Genomic DNA, 19,794 nt, shown 5'->3' with positions numbered 1-19,794 from the left:
ATTCTAGTGTGCCTTTAAAATAAGGCACACAGTTCATAGAGGTTCTCTAGAACTTTTCTAGAGACTCATTTAACTTGTGAAAGACCCTTGAAAATTCTCCATGTTTCTAAACCTGTTCTGTTTTACTTTTGTTATTCAATTTCTTTTTAAAATAAAAAGTGAGAATAAAAACTTTTATGTTACAAGTTTTATTTAGAAACTCCAGAAAGAAAAATGCCCCGTGCAGGGTAAATAAAGGATACGCACCTTTTCCGGATTCTTTTTCTCTGTAGTATAATATTAGTTATCTTAAACTGGTCGAGGCATTGAAGGATTCTTCATAGCAATACTTATCTAAAGGTTGAAATCATACAAACTAAATTTGTGAGCCCTCAATCACCTGTGCGATGACGACTTAGTTCTTCCTAAATAAAATATTATCTAACACCACATGTTCCCTTCTACTATGTAAGCAGTGTTCAATTTTAGTGCAATGCAGGAAATAAAAAGAACTGGCTGTCTGATTAACACTGTCTTATTAAATAAACAACACGATTTAGGTGTTATTTGTATTTTGTGAATTACATCATCGGTAGCATTTTGGTTGCACAAGGCAATTTAAGAGATAACCACTCATATAAATATACCCCACGTAGAGCAGGGGAGGGGGAAAAACAATTCAGCAATTAAAAAAAATACTTTTATTAAGTAAAATTCTTTGGAATGAAAAAAAACAGGAGCCCGGTGGCTCCATAGATGCCCTGATTCTCCCATGAGCAGGTCATTTAGCCCTTGGCCCTCCTGTGGTCTGGGGAGCTGCCCTGGATGGGTTGAGTCTTCCTGGTATTTACCACCTCATAGTAGTGTGTGGACCTCTCTGATGTGGGAGAAAGTGGTCCCAGGGCCAGACCAAATGTGACCGTTTAAACACCCTCGAATTGAAAGCCTTTGGTACTCTTTCTGCAGAGAATAATCAAACTAAGTCCCAGGGTATGGTGTTGTCACTTAACTATAGCTTATGACAACTGTTCATTAAAGATTTTGTCTATAAAACTGGGTTCTCGTCTCAGCCAACGCCACTACTCTCCACCCAGCTCCCTGGATGTGATGCCACAGAAGCCTTTTTCACACCCTCCACTCACTACCTTACCCCACACATCCAACTGGCCCCCAAGTCCTGTCTGCTGTATTGTACCAATATACCCAGAAACTGTTTCCTTTTCCCCACAGTCCTAACAAGTTCTATATACTTCTAAAACACATATTTGAGGACATCATCTTCTTACTGAAAACTCCAGCCCCCTGCAGCAGCACTGACTCCCTCATTTGCTAGGCAGAGCTGCTCTCGCTCCCCCTGCTTTCCAGGCTTCTCACATCACCCCCTCCCCGTGCACCAGTCACCTGGAGGACCCTTGCTGGGGGTGGGGGTGGGGGGCAAGTTCTCCATTCTCTGCCTCTGGGCCCTTTGCTCCTCCATCCCAGCCTCCCTCCTAGCTGATTGCTTAGACACAGCTCAAATGTGTCTAAGGAGGTGACACATTTGAAGCCTCTTCCTTCCCCAGCCCTGCCTGACACCCCAGCTGCACAGAGCCCCTTTGAGGCAGGCAGAGAATAATCAGACCTCACACCACCGTGACTTTTCACGTGTCCACGTTCTCTAAAATATGAATCCATGTCTGACTTAGAGTAGGTTCGCAATTATTCTGTAAATTCTGAACTAGGTCTTTGTTGTTGCCCTGCAGTACCTAGAACTTTTCCTCGCTTATGGTAGGTGATAAATACATATGTATCTGCTGAAACGACACTGCTCCTTTCACTAGACCTGGTAGTCTGAACTAGAGTCAGACGACCTTTGTGTGTGGGGGTCAGGGTGGGGGGTGGACTTCCGTTCTGCCACTGGACCTACTTGATTCCTGCTGAGAAGGTGTTTCTGTTGTCTAGGTGTAAGTTGCAAGCCCCAGTAGGGTATTCCTGAGAGTATCTGCTCCGACCTTCTGTCCCTCCAGTGTTACCATGAGCCAGAGCCAAAACTGCCACCCTTATGTAACTATTTATTTTTATCCCCATCATAAAATAGGACTAGAACCCCAAATAAAAACATCCTCTGTTTGCCAACTGATGTCCTTTAGGATGATTTTGACTCATGACTCTCAGAACCTCCAGAGACAGTGTCTCCTCCCAGAAGTAGTCCACCGAGAAGCAGGAATCTAGGGCTCCAGCGCACTAGACGCCCCAGGTGGGGTCCTTAGCCGGCTACTTCTAACCCTGCTCTTGTCAGTGCTCAGTCTGCTCCGAGTGTATCTGTGGGTGAAACACGGTCATCTTTTGAAAGATGTTTGAAGTATTGAGCAAACAACACAGTGACGCTAAACAAAACTCAAACTCAGAAGGCTGGGGATCTGGTCCCAGGCTGAGTTATCACATCTTTAAATTGGGTGTCCTAATTCCTGCCCCCACCAAATCCAGAGGGTTGTAATAAGATTAAATAAGTCAATGTTTATAAATACTGCTGGTGTTGATCAACCTCAGTAAGCCTAACTTCTATTTCTGATGTGGGACTCAGCAAGACCCCTCTAGAAAGGTCCCTGCCGCCTACAGAGTATGTCTCACTGCTGAGCACCCCAGGCTATTTTCTCCTCCAAAGGTGCCACCCAGGAAGGTGTGTTGACACTGAAAGATGCAAATACATTATGATTACATTTCATAGAACAAAGGAGTTAAGACTAGGAATGCTTGACAACAGGCAAGAAAATGCATTGTCCTAGTCCTACATTTAAAACTCTTTCAAGTTCTGCTCCGAATAATTTGCAATTCAATAACAATGTGATAATGTCAAGTTATTCACAACATTTCAAAGCCTTCTCCTGCACACCTGGCAAGTTGGGAGGATCTGCTGGAGGGGTGGGAATGGGCTGTTTTCTAACCGCACAGGCAATAATGTCATTCTTTTTATTCTTGGGAACGGATGTGTTTGGGCAATAGTCACAGGTCTTGTGTTCTGGACATGACAAAATATGAAAACGAAAGTTCCACCCTCCAAGATATCCCTGGAGAATTCGTGAATCAGCATGTTCACCATGGTTACTTCCCCTCATCACAAAGAAATGGAAACACCTAGATAAAAGCTGACTTTTTAAAAACTCTTCCCTGTACTCTGAACATCCCTTTACAAGAAAAAAGTAACTAAAGTATGTGTTCCCTTTTCTTTGAGCTACATAGGAAACTACTTTGCTCTTTCTACTTTTGATATCTCTTTACTGGGTCAAACGTGGTGAGCTCATCCCATGGAGCAGACTTTATTCCATTAAAAATAAAATGGGGCGGTGCCTGTGGCTCAGTGAGTAGGGTGCCGGCCCCAAATATCGAGGGTGGCGGGTTCAAACCTGGCCCCGGCCAAACTGCAACAAAAAACAGACAGGCATTGTGGCTGGTGCCTGTAGTCCCAGCTACTTGGGAGGCTGAGGCAAAAGAATCACCTAAGCCCAAGAGCTAGATGGAGGTTGCTGTGAGCTGTGACGCCACTGCACTCTACGGAGGGCAACAAAGTAAGACTCTGTCTCTTAAAAATAAATAAATAAATAATGAAACCATATTGCATGCACTGGGACAGATAACTGAAAATTATTTCAGATAACCACTACCCTAGAACACCCAACAAGAAATATTACAAATCAATTTAATTTCGGTAATTTCTCATTAACATGGCTACAGATTGGTGAGTCTAATTGTAAAACTAAGCATTTATAATTCATAAGCACAAATTATGCTAAACTAGATGGGCTATATGCTATTAGGGTTTCATATAAGCTACAAAATGATTATTCACACAGAAATTTAATTTCTAAGTTGGCATTAATATATTATATCTCACTTTTATTAGACCCTCTAGTTAAAAGTTGAATGTAAATAGCTCATTAACATCATAATTCAGCTTCTTGATATCTGTTCTAAAACTTAAAACACAGGAAAAAGTATTTCACCAAAAGTAAGGCCCACTTCTCGCCGGCGTCAGCAATATTCCCTGATTGCTGTTCTATGGTTAGCACTCAGTAAAGGGTACTCTTGAGCCAAGGAAACACCACCTGGTCTACTGTCTCTGGCATGCAGTCTGCTTTTATGTTCTTAAAGAGTTAGGGTGCCGCTGAACCTTTTGAGGGAATGGCCTTGATCCCAGTTAGAAGCCAGTACCTATCTGCAATTTTGATACATAAAGTCATTTAAAATTAAAAATGCCTCCTCTGAAGATTCAAATACTCTACATCACTTATAAATTTCAGTGGTACCCAACGTGACATTGTCATTTATTACACGCCCATTCTGAAAATGATGCAGAACCCCATTTTCTGTGATAACAAGAACCTAGTGTGGTTTGCAGGGCGAGACAATGGAAGTACATTCATGGCATTGCTGTTTGAAAACGTTCCACCTAAATATAGCCTCCAAGGCATTGATGCCTTGTGCCTCTAAGGCACAAAAGAAAATCTGTAATCAGAAATCATTAATTAAGGTTAATTAAGGTCCACATTGTATTTGACTGGCATCCACACAAAAACCTACTGCTTACTTTTCTGAAGGGTACGTGTGCAATATTGTGTCTAATAGGACACCCAAGAGCCCAAGAGTAATCACAGTCCTGTTATCATCGGAGAGGAGGGCAAACCGAATTCACCCAAATTGTTCTTAAAACAAAAAGAACAGCTCCACTGTTCTCCATGCCACGTCTGTCTTTCTGTTTTAAGAGCTAACTTAGGAGAATACTGTAAAACAAACAGGGCTTGTTTTCTTACCCTGCCAAATAATCAGGGGTTCATAAAACTGAACGTGGAGATGCACGCTTTCCTTGCTTCTGGGATCTATGTGAGGAGAGGCAGGGGAGGGTTGGAGGATAATTGAAGCCTATGGGTGAGCCAGACCACATGATCAAAAACTGCTGTGACACTTGAAAGTGTTTCTCCACAAGGAATTCCAGTGCCCAGAAGCCTGGTGAAGCCAGTAGCAATTAAGGCCATGTTATCCTTTTAATTTACTTCACATTATTGGCCCCTAAAATCAATCATTGAGTGTGGTTGGCTAAGGGAGGGGTCAACATAATAGGCACGTGCATTAAAAATGCTCGTTGATCTTAGGCAAAAATTTTGGCAGGCTAGATCTGGGGAAATTGAAGACAGCTGCTTTGAAGCTCACCCTGAAATAAAAACTGGTCATTTTCTAGTTACAAAAAAAAAAGGACTAATTTTCTAGATGAGTCCCACCATTTGTAAAAAATTCAGAGTTTCTTCTTCTGAATCAGACTGGGTTTTCACTTGATGCTTTGCAGGTCTTCAATTCAGCACTATTTGCTTCAAAGGTGAGATTATTTTATTTTATATTTTAATCTACAAAGGAGTCAAGTTGCTTGGCTTAGACTGGTAGGAGTCCTGGAAAGTCCACTGGAGAAATGGGAACTAAAACACTGAGCCTGTACCGGTATCTGTTACACAAGGCCAAATTTGCCTAACAAAAGCAAGCTGTGTCCTACATCACACAGGAGGGATGTCTCTCCCTCCCACAGCAATTTACTCCCCAGATCTTTTCTTGACTGAGTCACATAACATATACATAACTGGAGAGCATTTTCTAATCAGCCCCCCAAAAATGAAAAATGTTCATATACTCAAGAGCTGATAAAGCAGTACACTTAACGATCCAAAACATGTCATTCCTTTTTTTTTGGGGGGGGGGGGGAATACACGAAAATGGTCTCTAACTCCTCAGTAATGAGTGTCAAACCTCAAAATTAAAGGTTAAACCTCAAGGAGAGCTCTAAATGTTTCCATTGCCCAAATAAAACACGACACAAAACACTCATGATGTCATTTTATTTATTTAGCAATCTGCAGAGCCAAGACCAAATTATGAAGCTGAAATTTCAAGCAAAGTCATGAACGCCCCTATTTACCACCACATTCTGAATAGCCTTAATGAAGAGTTTGCACCCCTTTGCTTTCCCATCCAAAGATGAAAGTAACATCAGCCCCCTGTCATTTTTCCTTCCTTTCTTTCTTTCTTTTTTTTTACCAGCAAGACTGAGCAAGAGGCAAATCCTGGCGTAAATATCAGCTGGATGTGCACTTAACAAGGTCCAGGGAGACACTCTCAGAAGCTGCCTCTTTTAATCCGATACTGAATTATATGAGAAGCGGTTTTCAGTTTTTCAGAGCACAACTGCCAAAGTAACTGCAAGGCTTGCAAGCCCTAGTATATCTCAAACCTTTCCCAAGACACCCCAACACTATCTGAGGCACTGAAACTATGGCAACCGAATAAGAAAGCAGCCTCCATGATTAATAGATGAAGATCCCAGCGACAGTGTCTAGCTAGGGCCATCATTCACGATGCAAGAAGAATTAGCACAGAATCCATCTCACGAACCATTAACAAGTATTCTTATAAAAATCAACCCGACTGCCATTCTGCTACATATACTCGAGTTTAGAAGGCTATAAACAATTTGGTTTCTACGTATCGTCACTAAGAACAAATGCCTTCAAAACCCAAAATGTGTGAATGAAGTCACGTGGCTCTCTTGGGGAGAAAGGAGGAGGGGCTGTTTGGAGATTGTTGGAGTGCTTTTTTGTGGAATGCAATTTTTCATAAAGCATTCCATTTTCAGGAAAGGCACATTTCCATTCACCAGCTCGATCAGTATTCTCTCAGTTTCCTCCTGCAAGAACAGTAGGAGTCTGGGGGAGGGGTGGGGAAGTGCCAGAGTCACTGCAATATTAATGAAAAGATTGAATACTCTGCCTATGAAAAGAATCAGAAACAGGAAAAAGAACGGACCCACCACAGAAAGCTTGTCTGTAATGCCTTCATGCAGCATTAAACCGTACTTAATATCATTTCTTCCCAGTCCCTAAAATGTTTATTTTCCAATGGCAGGTTTTCATTGTATTTAGTGCCAGATCCTGCTTGGTTCTATAAATGATTCAAATCAAATCCTGGCCAAAGGCCGGCTGTAGAGATGTGGAAGGGGCAGAAGAGCTAAGAGATGGTAAACAGCATCCATTTTTTAAAGATTCTTCTCCTACATTTTTTTAGTTGGCGGGAATTCTTTGAATTCAATTTTTTAGAGACAGCAAGTGTAGGTTAGTTGGAAATCACTAGAAAACATCTAGGAATATCAAAGAAAAGCCTCAGGTCCAAAGCTGTATGTGTATGTGTAGAAATAGCAATCACTACTAACACTTTGACAGCAGTGGTCACCACACTGGCTGCTGGAAAGATCCCATCCTTCGGTCTTTGGAACGTGTTCATTACTGATTCACTCCCATCATCTTATGTCTCCTTTCCACTTAAAGGATTTGAGAAGAAAAAATTTTTCCCAGATGAAAATAACTGTAATTCTAAGCCATAGAGCGATTCCTAGAGGACACGATGGCAGCTGGAGTCCAGGGATTTGTAGTGATGACACCAACGTATTTCCCCTTCTGCTGTGCCTTTTAGAAGTCAGATTTTTCTCCCTAATAAGAACTTGTATGACTATCATTTGAATCAAGTATTAGGTTTTGTAGCACTCTTATCTGTCAGTAGAGTAAGTGTTATCTCAATTTGGGTCAGCCAAGTATTTTGTACCTTTCATGAGGAAGGCAGTAGTTTGCTTTTGCTGGGAAATTCACGCTCTCCCAAACTGACTTCTAGCTCAGCCATGAAGAGTGTCCTGGTGAGTACCTGACCCCCATAAAGACCCTCTTGGGGTCCCAGCCACAGCCTCCTGGAGGAGTGCAATCATCAGCCCAATTTCTCTCCTAACCCAGCTGTGGTCCTTGGAAATTCAATCCATCCCTGAACAGTCATGACGGGCTGCTCTCAGACTCCAAAAGTGGGTGCAGACTGTGCATTTTATTATAAAATGCTAAGTGACAGCTATTATTTTCTTAAAACAACTACCCTTTGGGCTCTTATTTGACCCTGTACTGCTCGTTATTGTTTTATATACTGTTTTTTTCCTTTGTGTTTTGGGGGTGATGGTTCAACTTCCAAAGTTAGGAAAAGAATCATCACTCCTGTTCCCTGCTAAGTGACCTGCTCACACGCTTCTCCGCTTAAAACCCATGACACGCTGGCCAGTTTATGGTGTGAATGTTCCTTTCTGGTCCAAAGGTTGTTTCCTTTGCATCATCTCTTCATGTTACAGATCTGTAGCCATTTCCCTATGGGTCCTCTCCTCCCAGAAAAACAGTGTGCGTTTTAAAAATCCATTCCCAGGGCATTTTCCATGACTACAGTGGCCAAAATAAAAATAACACCTCACAGAGAATGTGAGGTTGCTGCTTGCTCAGGCATCGGGCTATGCGTTTTACAGATGTTGTCACATTTACTCCTCTCAGTAACCATAACATCACCAACCTACGAGCAGTTTACAAATGGAAAGTGAAGCAGAGAAGTTAAGGAAATAGCTCAAAGTCACGCTGTTAGTAAGTGGCAAAAAAAAAAAAAAAAAGAGGTAGAAATCCAAGTGTTGTTGTCTGCCAAAAAAGCATGACCTCAGCGCTGCCTCTGGAGCGGCTCACTGCGTTACCTCTGACAGTTCCTCCACATTTATATACTTCACACCACAAAATATAATGAATTTGCCCTTGGTACGGGATCAGATGGAAACATCGCACCCACCACTCCTGGTTCACCCTGACAAGTCTACTCTACATCAGTGGTCACTTTGAGCTATTTCAGAACTTAACTGAGCAAAAACAATTCTCTTACTTTTTAAATAATTCCTGGCAGAGTGCCATTCTTGTGACTTTGCCCAATTTCATGAGCATAGTGAAAGGAATCTCTACTTGAGGTGGTGGGTATTCTAAGTAATAAGCTTGCTATCCATGTTATATGTGGAATGTGCATTTTCGATGAAATGGAACATATCATTTAGTTTCATAATGTGATTGATGCTGAAACTATATATATCCATAGAGCATAATTGTGTGTGTGTGTTATAAGATAATGAAATAGGTTCTTCCCACTTTTCAAATGTCCAGAGCCTGTGTTCTATTTTACCAAATACATTCATAGTCATGATTTCCTATTATTCTCCCAGTAATCCTATAAGACAGGAAAAAACTTACTATTCACAATTTTATTTAAAATGATGACACCCCAGGAAGTTAAAGGATCATTCCAACATAGTAAGAGTTTAGAACCCACATCTCCCAGCTCCCAAGAGCGGGAGTTTCAATAGCAGTTATACTGTAACTGGTACAGGGCAGAGACATGGATTAACAAGCATACTCCATTCTCCAGACAGAAACTTTCATTTTAAAATTATGGTTGGCAAACTCCAAAGAAGCAAGGACAGTTCTGTGGCCTTCTGTTAGAAGAATGCAGAACAAATGAATGAGGCCAGGGTCAAAAGCTCAAGCCTCATAAATGCTGGCTGTCTTCTCAATTCTGTTTCCTGGCAAGTTGAATTTACCTAACTTAGACTCCCTCCAGCTACAACCAGGTGTCTCACAGATGTGCGCTCTTGGCCACAGAAGAAGACAGGGTTAGACCGTGGGAATGAAGACTGGGAGAACAACACACAGTGAACATGCCACCAGTGGTGCGTGAGGCAAGTCGTCTGTGTACATGGAAGTAGCACGTGCATGTACACACGTCCACTCCTGCAAACAATGAAGTATCTCATTTGTTAAGAGCATGATATAGAAGAATAAGGGCAAACAAAAGAGATAAAATGAAGACTCATTGTTTGCAAAAAGATCCATTGTTTATTCTTGCCAACAGGCACTTGTTATGGAGGGCCTATGGTGTGCCAGGCACTGTTTTAGGGGCTGGAAATACTGCAGTGAGTAACACATAAAATTCCTGTCCTGGTGGCATTATATTCTAGTAGAAGGCAGAAAATAAACAAGGACAACATAGAGTCTGTCAGCCTGTACAAAGTGCTAAGGGAAAAATGAAGCATGCTAAGGGGTGGGAGTGCTGGTGGGGAAAGGGTAAAGTAAATTAGGGGATCAGAAAAGGCTTTGCCAGAAGGTGACATTGGAGCAGAAACCTGAAGACTAGGAGGAGCAAACCATGCACCTTTCTAGGGGAAGAACTAACCAAGCCCAGAAAGAGCAAGGGCCAAGTCCCTGCAAAGGATCTCAAGAATACACCATGCCTGGCATCTTCAAGGAAGCCCAGGAAGAGTGGAGGTCAGAGAGGTGGAGGCCCCAGCGCACATCATGAAGGGCTGCTAAGGCCATAGTAAGGACTTTGGTTTTTACTGGAAGAAGGCAGGAAAACATCTGAGCAGCCAAGTTAGCAGGCTTAGGAACACTGCTGTGTTTGTGGACTGCTGTGTTGAAAAAAGATTGGAGGGGTCAGCAGCAGAAGCAGGCGGACTGGCTTGGAGGCTGGCACAAGCCTCACAGGAGGGCAGTGGCTTGGTCAACGTGCAGGCCACAGAGAAGGAAGGCCTGGAGGAAGCCTGCACGTGCTCCCTGTAGCACAGTGGACATGGGGGTGAGAAAGAAGTGTCAAGGGGAGAAAGGATGGGGGCCAAACAACTTGAGGAATGGAATTGCCATTTACCATGATAAAGAAGATTATAAGAAAAGTAGATTGAGGGAGAAAGATCCAGGTTTCCCAAATGTTAAGTTTAAGATGCCAGTAGGCACTGGATATTTGGGAGGTCTGAGCGAGAGGTCTGGGATGAAGAGGTTATTTGGAAATCACCAGTGTATTACAGTTTCTTATGATACTCCCCATAAGTATAATTAGAATTATTTTAATAAGAAAGCTTCGCTAGAGCTCATGTTTCACAAAGCAAGACACCCTTGTGTATAGACTATATGTAATCGTCCCATGCTGAGAAATTGCTGCTCCTTCTCCCCTTGAGGTTTGTGCGGTATGACATCTTATTTGCCCATTTCAAAGGAACTGAATGCCTCCCTTCTCTCCCTCCCTTACCATATCCCCAAGAGGCAACCATGTGGTTGCCAGCAGAGAATCGTTCAGTTGCTCTTGCAGCACATTTAAGGTAGAAAAGCCTTCACTCTGGAATAGAAATAGCTCAGAGACAACTTGGCCCAGGGCACCCCAAGAGAGTGGGGGGCATTGATATGGGAGGGCCTAGCAGATTGATTCAAAGCTTTACCCTGCCCTGGCATGCACAGATGTGTCTGCCACAACACAGAGTTCCCACTGATGATGTCAGGAACACCCACTCTGGGAGAAGGCCAGTTGATTGTCTAAACCCAGAGAAGGGCGTGGGGGGAGCCAGTGCAGAGGCTTTCCTAGGCTTTACATTACACAAATGGCAGATGCCTAATTAAAGCATTTGCAATTAGTTTGGCTTGTTCTGTGATTCCTTCCTGCAAACAAATAAGATGGAGAGACGGTATCAGTTCTTGGCAATCTAGTTCTAAAAAAAACCTTTTTGTCCCATCATCACTCTTTTGTCCTGCCCTGAAAAGAGCTGTACTACTATGTAGACAGAGTAAACTATCTGACTTACCTCCTGGTTCAAAACAGTATTTTTCCTTCCATTCATGTGGGAGTGCAATTACCTATCTACTTTGAAAGCATGAATATGCATTTTGAATTTAATACAAACTCTTAATTTGGATGCCTTATTTTTATTCAGTGAAGATAACAGTCTTCCTAAGTCTTGCTATCTTCCTGATTTAACCAACACACTAGACTTCACTAGTGCAGTGTTACCCGCCCACTCTAACGCTAAATGCAAATGCTGAATGTTTTAAATGATGGAAATGGCTAAACTTTGAAGGAATTTGAGGGGGGTGTGTTTGTATGTAAATAAAGAGTTTTACTTAGCCCCACTTTGTAATAACCACTTGACTGAAGGCACAGATTTTTTTTTTCACTGTAGGAAAAATAAACAGGTCCACTGTAAGTGGACACATGTGAGCCATGTGTACCATTCATTCATTCGACATTTACTTGAGTATTCCATACTAGTTCTTATAAAATTTTAACCTATTCAAACTTAGGTGTTTTATCCAAAAAGTACATCCTAGAGATGGCTCCTGAGATATCATTTTAGGTGTCTACTTAACATTTATGTATGTTAATTATATGCATTACTGAGAATGTGGCACATCTCTAAAGTGTGACTGCTGTAAAGCCTAGCACATGAGGGAGACTGTCACCCCACAAACCCTGTAAATAACATAAAGTAGGATGCTTCTTTAAATCCAGTTGGAAAAAGGACTCATAACACGTAGGTTTTAAATCTGATCATTCTTTTCTGCTTTAGACTAGTTCGCAAAGTTCCTCATTCAAGAATATCCTGAAACCCAAGTAATAACTGGGAGTGGGTGTTACTCAAGATTCAAATAAAAGTTACCATATAAACAAGTATGGGTAAACTAAACTCAAATAGCTAGTGCAATTATTTTTTAATAGATAGTTTAGGTTAATAGGTGGAGACACGATTCTGCCACTGTATTTAAGGTTAGGTTAATAATTAACTTTGGTGCCTGGAGTAGTTTAATCAAAGCTTACTGTAAATCATCAAACTGCTACATGCAGGCAAAACACGGTATTAAAACGTCATGCAAAATGCTTGCGATCTTGACCTCTGGTAGCCACTTGGGTAAAGTGTACAAAGGGTATTTTCATTCAGAATTTAACACAGGCATCTTTACTCTGCCAGCAAAAATCTAAATAAAGGATTAATGGGTTCAGAACCACCAATCTTCCCAGGCCATCGCAGTAGCCGACCACGCACTTCATGCCCAAGATGTGTGTGTCGATCAGGGAACCAGAGACCAACAATTAGCAGGGTTAAAGGAAGACAGGCAAACGCACCACCTTCCCATCCCAGAAAGACTTAAAAACCAGCGCTGGGGGGCATTAAATAGCTTTCCTGAAACCTGCTGAGAAAATACTGCTTAAACGGCTTCTCAGATGTGAGGCACAGAAAGTTGTGACTACAAGTGAGATAGTGTGTGCCTCTGCGTGCGTGTGTGTGTGCGCGCGCGTGCGTGTGTGTGTGTGTGTGTGTGCGCGCGCGCGCCTGCATATTAAACCTGTCAGGGATCGGGTTCAGCGGCAACTCGGTTTCCACTGGGTATAAAACAGGAGCGATCCCACCATGGCTGTGCCAGGCCACCTCACTCCCAAAGCAGTTACCTTTCTTTCAGTGACTGGACGCGGAATGGCTGGCAGTGCGGATCACTGCCATAAAGGCCAGAGGTCACCCCTGGAAGGTTTTCCAGGCTGTGAAGACAGCGCCTCCAGGCTCCCAGGCTCCTGTGCTGCCCCCGCTCCACTCACACCTGGCTCTGCCTCGCCCCTCCCTGGACAGCTGGCAGCAGAAAAATCGCGCTCAAGGTGCAGAAGGCTCGGGATGCTGCCCTTGGAGCTTCAAGCCGGCGAGTGCCCACCAATGGCTACACGAACCCTGGCGACCGCTTGCGACCAAAACGGTCACACCTGCATCCTGAGTCCTGCTTCAGCATCTCCCAACCCCCATCCCGTCCCCTTCCCAACTGGTCAAGCAAGTGCCGCCGGCCAGGAGGCGCCACTCTCCGATGGGCTGGCACCTAGTCCTGGCTACATCTCTGGGCTGTGCACATGATTCCCTTGGGCTCCAGTCTCCCACAGATGCACTGCTCCCTAGTTCTGTCGTGCCTGCTGCCCCAGCTTTCAGAGAAACTTTCCAGAAACGCCTGGTTCAGTGACCCCACGCTGTGCAGGGGGCGGAGGCGCTGGGCAGAGGGCGGCGAGGGAGCGGGAAAGACCGCTAAATCCTGTTTCTGGTTCCTTTCCCGACACCCACAAGTCCAGGACCGCTCCCTGGCTCCCCCCTGTGACTCTCGGCTCGAGCGAGAAAGGAGACCTCAGGATCTTGCTTTGCACGGTCTCCCACAGTGAGGAACTGAGAAAGACATCTCAGTTCTTGGGAGATGGGAGATGAGACATCTCCTACCCCAGCAGGGTCAGGCAGGGCGGGTGGGCACTGCTCAGCTGGCTCCCAGGCGCCCTGCGGCCCCTGTGGCACCGCTCTAGAACACAGAGAGGAGTTGGGACAGAGCCCACGTCTGAGTAGCAAACCAGGGCCACCACTAGCCAAAGCTTCCCACCCTTCCCCCTCCTGGGATGCCTCCTTTCCAAAGAGGGACCATGCAGACCTCGGAGGAGGGCGCAGCATACGCCAGCCCCATCGCCGAGAGCTTGGTGCTTGAGAGGGACGCAGCCGCGACGGACCTCTCGTCGTTCGGTTTGGAGCTGTGGCTAGGGACAGAACTCAGGGCGGGGGCGCAGCTCCACACCGAGAGGCCGCTCCTGAACACTTATCCGAGCAAACAAAGCCCGGAACCTCTGGTGCCAGCAGCCACTGGAGCCAAGATCTCACCAAGAAGCAGGGCATGCGGGTGCCCAGGGCCATTACAAGTTTCCCGCACTCCACGGAGCCCAGCCCAAACCCCGTGCTGACAACAAAAGAGTCCCTTCGCTTCCACACAGTCTCCACGGAACTCTTTTTCTCGACCCAAAATCCAAAGCTGGCACTGGACGAAAGCAGCGCTGTTCTACCCAACCCCCTCCAGCCCTCGAGGGCAGGACCCCTTTCCCTGCCTTAGTCACTGCAACTGGGAGCTTCTGAGATTCCCACCCTCTCCGGCCTGCTCCACTCTCTGCTGGCCCGAGAGTGAAGACCAGCCCTGGGTCCCGCACACACACACCCCGGGTCGGGGAGCCATCCACGCCGTCGCGGTCCGGGGCGGCGCCGGGCGTGTGCGCGACGCGGGTGGGGAAGCTCTGGACGCTGAGCCAGGCGGCCTCTGGGGCGCAGGGCGAAAGGCAGCAGGCAGGGCTCCCTGCTGCTCCCCCAGGACTCTGCAACGCTCGGGAGACAGAGACACGAGACAAAATAAAACACAAGCACCACAAAGCCGATCGCACGCGCTGGCCGCGGACCCCGAACCCTCAGGCTGGAGCCCAGCTGCCCGGGAGGTGGGGCGCACCGGGGCGCCCGGGCCGTACCTTTTCGGTGCATCGACGGGCAGAAGGCTGGCTTGGAGCGGACTGGTGCAGCGTGTATCCCATTTAGTAATCCATTATCGAGGGGATCTCTCTGGGCCGCGAGCTGCGCTCTCTCCTTCGCAAGCCTTTGTCATTCCTACATGTGTGCTTGTTGTCTCTTTGGGGGCAACAGTCGCGGCGACTACTTTCTGGGATGCAAGCGCGCTGTGTTCATCTCCAGTGATGGTCGGAGAGAGAAGAGGGGGAAAAGACGGTCCCCCAAAAAAAAGAGAGAAAAAGAAGATGAAGAAGAAGAAAACCAACAAGTAAGAGGGTAAATGTTCAAGAAACTCTTCGCCAAATCCAAATTCCACTTGGATTCCACTCCGGTGAGTCCCCTTGGTGGTGTCTGCGCCGATTAACAAGTCATTTCAGGGCGGGGGGCGGGGTGGGGGCTGGGGCAGGGGTGCGCGGCTCTGGCCCGGCTCCTCGGCCGGGAGAGCGGTGCCGCGGGTGTGGTGATGCTGGCCGCGGCCGCACGCTCTTAAGCGGGCATCTCGGGCGATCGGCACCGCGGAGGAGCGCCGCTGCTGCGTCCCGTGCGCCTGGGCAGCCGAGTGCGCTGGGAGCGGAGTTGGCTGCAGCCTCACCCCGTGCAGCTCACTACTCTGTCACCGGAGAGGCCGCCGCTCCCGGGCGGAGCCAAGTCCCGGACTGGATCGCGCAGAGCGGACTCTCCTCTTGCAACCCCGCCTACTTTGGCTGGCGTCTGCTCCGACCCAAAGAAAGCTGTAGGGTGTGTGTGAGCGCAAATGAGCGAGGCCAAGAGGGAGAACCTGCGCAATGTGGCTGCAGGTGGAGTCTTGGACCTACTGGCCAGCACCGCTTCCTGCCACCAGGATTCCCGGCCCCCTGGCGCGCTCCGCGGAGATCTGCGGGGGCGACTGGGTCTGGAGCCCAGCCCTCACCTCCCCCACCCCCATATCTGCTCCAGCTACTGGGGGTAAAAATCCCGGACAGCATTGCTGAGTCCTGCCAAATCAGAAAAATAAATTAAAATAGACGTAGCGCAAGAGCGAGTTACAAGAAAGGTTTTGTTCATCGATTTTCTTAAATGGAAAAGTTCGAAAGGATGAGGGTAAGTGAATGGCGAGGCTTTCTAATTCTGATTACTGTTATCGAGAGGTAGATTTCAGAAGTGGTGGATGCCCTACATCCCCAAATGAATTGGATAGACGCCGGCGCGGTTAAAAATATTCTTGGAAGATCGGAACACAGCTATTGGTTACGCGCATACACCCGTTCATAAAGCATGTTAAGTAGGCAAATAAACCACAGTGCAGAGAATGGTGTTATTAATATTAACCACGACGATCCATTTTTAAACTTTCGTTTTTTAAAGTCCACAGTGTGTGGACTGTTCCTAGAAATAAACTTCAGAAATAAGACGCAAACAATTCCAGTGAGAACCCAAGAGCTTCACGGAAGAGGAAAATCGCAACTACTTCCAAGGCACTATTGTTACCCTCACACGAAGAATTGCAGGCACGGCCTTCCTCCACCACTTGAACTTTCATAGCCAAGAAGTCTTGCAGTTACAGGCCTGTGCCAACTCGTCAGGCCGCGCCGCTCGCCGCTCTCCCCTCCCCCGGCCGCTGCTCGCGCCCCGCGAGCGACTGCGCGCGCCGCGGCTGCTGCTCCCCAAGTGGGCATCGCAGATGGCAAGGACTGTAGTTACAGCCTTTAAAGTAATGCCGGGCGGCTCTTCAGTTCTAGGAGAGTTACTAGTCACTGGGGCGGGAGGGGCTCAGTCCCTCGTATTAGAAGCTGTACCTGTTCCGTAATTGGGGGTAGGGCCCCTAGTAAGTCCACCTTTATTTCCACTTTTGCATATACAGACATCTGCTAAAGATGGTTCAAGAAAAATGCACAAGCGACAACACTCCCCCCCCCCTTTTTTTTCACAAATCACCTGGAAAAGGTGGGGAGAACGGTGAGAAAAAGTCAGTACCTCTGCTGTTCTCCAGAGATGCCACCAGGGGCCGCCATCTCCACCTTTCCCAGGCGAAGGCCGCGACGGCCCCGGGGGGGGGGGCGCGGCCGTCGGTGCGCGCGCAGCCCCCGCGGCCCCGGGAGCCGGTTCCGGGAGGGAGCAGCGGAACGCAGGGCGGCAAGGCGGCCGGCTGGGCTGCGCGCTCCCGCGTCTTGGGTGGGGATTGGCTCCTGGACGACCCCCTGGGATCCCACCGAGAGCTCGGCAAAGGCTCTGTCGGCCAAGACGGCCGCGCGGCCGCGCTCTTAACACCCAGATTTCGGCTGGTGACCGCAGAGTGGAAGCGAGCCTTGTCTCCTAGATCGCCAGTGAGCTCCGGCGCGGTCCCCTGGTCCGGTGTCCGGTCCTTGCGGCGCCGGGGGTTCTCGGCCCAGCACTCCACTCCACCCGGGTCGCCTAGGCGCCGCCTTTGCTCTCCGCCGCTGATTTACATGCTAATTGTGTCTGGGAAAAGTTCTTTAATTGGCAGAATTAGGCAGAGCAAACGAATTGTTTCACAGGCTGAACCAAATTAATTCCGGGTTTAGCTCCTTCCCTTGGAGAAACAAACAATTAAGTTGTCTTGTTTGCTTTATGGATATATTGGAAATGCCCCACATCAGGGTTCAGGATATTATTTAAAGGGAAATTATTTTCAGTATTAATATTTGCATGTTTAATTTGTAGTAATGCTGAGCTAAGAAGCAATAGATTAAATTTACCTAATTTAAAATTATAGACTACAAGAGGGAAAGAATTTTAATTTACTTTTGCAGGCTGAAGAAATACCACCCAGACTCTTCCTGGCAATGACTAGATCCTAAAATCTCACCATCCAATTAGGCACCGGTTGTCCTGACCACATTATGTTACATTTCCACCTGCCAGAAGAGAGACGCTCCAGGAGCTGGAAGGTAACTCGGCTAAGGTGAGACTCCTGGATCCCTCAGGGGAGCCCCTGTGGAGGAGTGGGGAAGCCAAGCCTTGAAAGCTCATGATGTCACTTACCCCCTGTGGCCTCAGACTCACTCCCAGAAGCCTGCCTTAACTGTTGGTAAAACCATACCCTCCAAAGCCTTTGAAGTGTGCATTCCTCCCTGTCCTTCAGGGAAAGAAAGCCAGTGGAAGTTAAAGAATTAGAGGAACTAGGTGGGAGGAAACTTTAGCCAGTTTTGTAGTGAATTAGAGTGATTGAGGCCCTGGCCCCTGGAGACAGTCTGAGGGATGTAACTTACTAGCTGGTGATGTTGGGTAAGTTACTTATCTCTCTGAAGACCCAGTGGACTCACCTGTAAATGGAATTCAAATACTCTACTCACTTCCCTGGGATCCTGTGTATTAAACGAGATGGTGTTTGTAAATTTTGAGTCTAGGATAAGCATTGCTCTGCAAGGGTTACTGGCATCATTGTCCTCCACATCAATTGCGGTTTTTACAGGGTTTGTAGATGGAAGCCCAGAGGAAAGAAGTGGCCCGACTTGTGTCAGTGAAGGAATCCAGCCCGGCAGCCACTAGTAACAACTGCTCTTCAATCAACGCTTATTTGACAACATCTGCTTTCCTCAAATCACCTGAGAAAAGTGTGGAGCAAGATTAAAATAAAAAAAGAAAAACTCACCTAGGATCCCTTTACAAACCTCATCTAGCTGTTTGATCAGAACCTCTGCTTTGAGAGATTTAAAGGTAGGTTTAGTGAACTTGGGAGATAAAGGGACTGCTGATGCTTACTGCCCAGTTCCCTTGTGGGTGTAAGTTCCCTGCGGACATACACAGGACAGCACGGTTTGTACATTCAGGACGTTATCATTCATGACCAAGTAATCTATCCCTAGGCCAGGCACAGTGGCTCTTGCCTATATTCCTAGCACTTTGGGAGGCTAAGGCCAGTGAGTTGCCTGAGCTCCCAGGTTCAAGACCAGCCTGAGGCAGAGAGAGACCTCATCTCTAAAAAAAACAAAAAGCCAGGTGTTGTGGCAGTTACCTCTAGTCCTACTGGGAAGGCTAAAGCAAGAGAATCATTTTAGCCCAAGAGTTTGAGGCTACTATGACGCCATGGCCCTCTACCAAGAGTGACAAAGTAAAACTCTGTCTCAAAAAAAGAAAGAAAGAAAGAAAGAATGAATGAAAGAAATCTGTCTGTATCCTCCTCAGCCCCTTCTCCCAAATTCCTTCACCTCTTTTCCTTAAATCAGTAGTTTTAAAATCCATTTGCACATTAGAATTGCCAGGGGAGCTCTTAAATGACACAGATCCCCAGGTTTCAGAGGTTCAGTGTGACCAGGCGAGGGTGAGACCTGGGCATGGGTACATTTCAAAATTCCCAGATGATTCTATTGTGCAGCCCAGAGTGAGAACCACTGTCACAGTGAATCCTGGCTGTGTTCTAGAACACTGTTTTGTCCAAGCCTCTTCCCGTGAGGGCTGTTTCTGCTCCTTCTTGCCCCCTTTATCCCAGGGTTGGGAAGAGCGGGCAGTGTCCTTTTTGCTCCTTCTGCTGCATTCGAGCCATTTCTCCCCCTCTGAAAACCCCGTGTGGGTTTGGCAGCTGTGCTCCGTGAATATGTCGGTGCTGTTACTCACATACCTCATTTTACCCCGTTCTTACCGTCCTCCTGTCCTACTTCCCGTCATTGCTTGTGGTGGTGTTAGCATCCGCCTCACCACCAAGCCGCTGGCCCTCAGTTTCCTGTCTTCATCATCTACACTGCCTTTTTCTGCTTCCCTCTGCCGCCCACTCCAGAGACTCACGCTGGGCTGTACTAGCAGAAGATGCTCCATCTTCTACGTCTCTAATTCTGACACCCCACTCTCCAGTCCAGCTTCCCGTCCCTCCA

General features: G+C 46.7%; 1 protein-coding gene across 1 annotated transcript in view; it reads right to left on the bottom strand.

Annotated features, from left to right (window-relative positions):
* SEMA6A (semaphorin 6A) overlaps nucleotides 1–15,699 on the bottom strand; it is a 128,087-nt gene extending 112,388 nt beyond the window's left edge. The window contains exon 1 of the mRNA XM_003788897.2: nucleotides 14,950–15,699. The gene's annotated coding sequence lies outside the window, so the exon portion shown is untranslated. The remainder of the gene's footprint in view (nucleotides 1–14,949) is intronic.
* Nucleotides 15,700–19,794: the final 4,095 nt, after the last annotated feature.

The sequence above is a fragment of the Otolemur garnettii genome, unplaced genomic scaffold (genome assembly GCF_000181295.1).
Source record: "Otolemur garnettii isolate 467f Iridium unplaced genomic scaffold, OtoGar3 scaffold00030, whole genome shotgun sequence".
In the NCBI taxonomy this organism is placed as follows: Eukaryota; Metazoa; Chordata; class Mammalia; order Primates; family Galagidae; genus Otolemur; species Otolemur garnettii.
The sequence above is the reverse complement of the archived record's forward strand: the minus strand, read 5'-3'. Positions and strand labels throughout refer to the sequence as shown.